The sequence below is a fragment of the Nelumbo lutea genome, chromosome 1, assembly GCF_056320005.1.
Source record: "Nelumbo lutea isolate HS-2025 chromosome 1, American lotus-T2T, whole genome shotgun sequence".
NCBI classification, from domain to species: domain Eukaryota; kingdom Viridiplantae; phylum Streptophyta; class Magnoliopsida; order Proteales; family Nelumbonaceae; genus Nelumbo; species Nelumbo lutea.
This window is the reverse complement of record NC_142684.1, coordinates 3008299-3011393: the sequence shown is the minus strand read 5'-3', so window position 1 is coordinate 3011393 and position 3095 is coordinate 3008299. Positions and strand designations below refer to the sequence as shown.

General features: G+C 36.6%; 1 pseudogene; it reads left to right on the top strand.

The window, feature by feature from the left end:
* Window positions 1-605: 605 nt before the first annotated feature.
* LOC148873221 (microtubule-associated protein 70-2-like) lies at window positions 606-1253 on the top strand (annotated as a pseudogene).
* Window positions 1254-3095: the final 1842 nt, after the last annotated feature.

Sequence of the window (3095 nt, the reverse complement as noted above, 5' to 3'; positions counted from 1 at the left end):
GATCTCCTTGGTGAGCTCTTGGAGAGCTACCAAGCTCCTTGGAGAGCTGCCTAGCTCCTTGGCGACGAGCTCCTTTGGAGAGCTGCCAAACTCCTTGGTGGTGAGCTCCTTGGAGAGCTACCGAGCTCCTTGGCGAGCTCCTTGGAGAGCTGCCTAGCTCCTTGGCGAGCTCCTTTTTTGAGTTGTCGAGCTCCTTGGTGGTGAGCTCCTTGGAGAGCTGTCGAGCTCCTTGGCTGTCATGAGGTGCCAGGTGTCATAATTTCATTGGAGGGCCAAATCAGCCCTCATCAGTAATTATTATAATGGAAGTGTCAAAGCCACATTTCTCATCTTGAAGATATGTTTCTCAATAAGTTCATCTGGGGTCTTTGTCATCTTCTCCTTGATTAATCAAATGCATTGAAATTTATTTAGAAGAAATGTGTCCAAGAACATCTTTTCAAGGAAAGAGGAAAAGCCAAAAAACTACAAGGGCACTTGTTATTTTCTTTCCTACGGGGTTATTTGGTAGGGAAATGTTAAAAAAACTTAGAATGATAGCATTTTCTAATTAACGAATGGATTTCAAAACTGTGTAAGGCTAAATAGAATGATACTTTGGAGTCATGAGGACATATCAATTGAAGGTGAGCAAAATTACCAATTGTGGTGGTTATCCAAGGCTTATTTAACAATTTAACCTCATCTAAATGTTTTTTTTATTGATTGATCTGGATTTTAGGAAAAATATCAATTGCAACTCAAAGTTCTTGAAGAAGGATCGAGACACTCCCCTAGTGACTAGTGTAAATGGCCATACCACATTAGAAGGAAGAAGCATAAGCAATGGGACCTCTAGGCGATAGTCCCTTGGTAGGGCAGAAAACCTATCTAGGCCATCTTCCAATGGCTTTTCATTAAGGTGGTCATCAAATTCTCAACTTGGATCTGTGGCTTCAAGTAGTGCAAGTGTATTGCTAAAGCAGGCCAAGTGCTCATCAAGATCATTTGATGGCAGTAGCAGATTGGTTGACAGAAACAAAGTCACATCAGGTGGTACTGGAAAAGATACTACACCCAACAAAGCCGTTGATGGCATACAAAATGCTGAGACAACTACTACATGCAAGGACACTTCGAATGGGAAACCAAGTGAGAACACAAAAGTAGATCATGAGGAATGTGTCTGTACTTTTTGTATACTACAAAAAGAGGTCATTACCTTGAGGAAAGCTTGCCATGATAGCAATTTGGAAATTGTAATATATTTTTAACATATTTGTGTATAAATACAGTTGGGATGTAATTTTCAACAGCAGTTCACAAATATTTATGAGAAACATTTATTCAATTGTGACCATTTTATAATTAGCAACGATTGACTTGATTGTTGCGTATAGAACCTTAAGGTAACAAGTGCTTGATTGTGGTTAATTCAACAACATTTCATAAAAATTGTTATCATAAATATTTATAAAAAACAATTATGCAATTGTTGCTAATTTACAATTGGCAACAAGTAACTTGGCCATTGTATTGGGGCAATAATTGTTTGACTGTTTCCTATTCAACAATAGGTTGTTGTCTAAGATGATTGTTAGATACAAATTTTCAAATGTTACAAATTTACAATTAGCAACAACTAACAAAATTGTTAAGGATGGTACCATTAGGCATCAAGTAATTGGTTGTTGTTAAAAAACAAAATAGGTATAAGTTTTTATACATTGTTGTTAAAACAATTTATTTATTAACGGTTGCAAATGGTTGTTGCAAAATACTATTTTCAACAACAATTGGACCGACTATTGTAAAAAGCATATTTCGCAACAATTGATTGTTGCAAAATACTTTTAACAACAGTTTCGCTAGGCACAGCTCGTTCAGTTGTAAGTAAAACATTTGGAAACATTTTTTTCTATATTGGAAACAAAGTTTTGACTGTTGCCAAATGTCAATTTTCTTGTAGTGATGGATCTATCCATTTGATCCAACTTTGAAACTTTTCAATACTATCTGTGGCATCTAAACACCATTAGACCAAGATTCTATTTTAGCCCTCTAGTAACCGAGACACATAAACCCTAGATTTACCACTGTAATCCAACTTTAGAGCTTCTCAAATTCCACCCGCGATTTTCAAATAACCCAATATTCCCATCCATTAAATCCATTCCCAAAATCTCACCATTTCCCTACCATCAAGCTAAGATTTTGTTTTAACGCTCCTTATTGACCTAGACCTACAATTACTAGATCTACAACTCTATCCTCACTTCAAAACTATTTAAATTACACCAAAGGCATCTAGACACTCCTAGATCCCTATCTACCAAATCCTACCTCCAATGTTTACCTTTTATCCACTATCAAACCAAGACTCCCTTTCAACCCTCCAAAATGATCAAAACTTGCAAGTCACCAATCTACCACTCTAATCCATTTGGAGAACTCATCAAACCTCACCAACAACATATAAACACCCTTAGAGCCCTATCTTCCAAGTTCCATCTTCACTTTCCATCATTTTCATCCACCATCAAGCTAAGGTTTCATCTCGGCTCTCCTCATTGGTTAAAACCTTTGGATCTAAGATCACCCACTATAACTCAACCCTAGACACACCAAACACCACCAATCACCTTTAATATTCTTTAAAGGTTGACTCACTTACTAAATTTTAACCCAAAATTTCCCATTATACTCCTTTATTATGAAAGATTCCAATCAAATCATTCTCACTAGTCGTACATCTTCAAATTAGAAACCTCCTCTACAATTCGACTTTTGAGGTCACTAAACCCTTGTCATCTCCTTCCTAAGACCATTAACCACCTACCCACCAAACCTTAACCCCAAATTACCCATTATACCCCTCTATCAAAAAATATTTTGATTCGACTATTCTCATTGGTTACTAATTATTAAATCTAGAAACCTCCCCTTTTGCCCAATACATGGGAGCATCAAATTTTAACCTAAAATTTCTCATTTTCCCCTCTTTTAAAAAAGATAGCAATTCCATCATTCTGATTGGTCACTAGCTTTTAAACCCAGGAACCTTTCCTTTAACATGACACCTAATGAAAACCCTACAGTTAATCTTGACTCTTGAT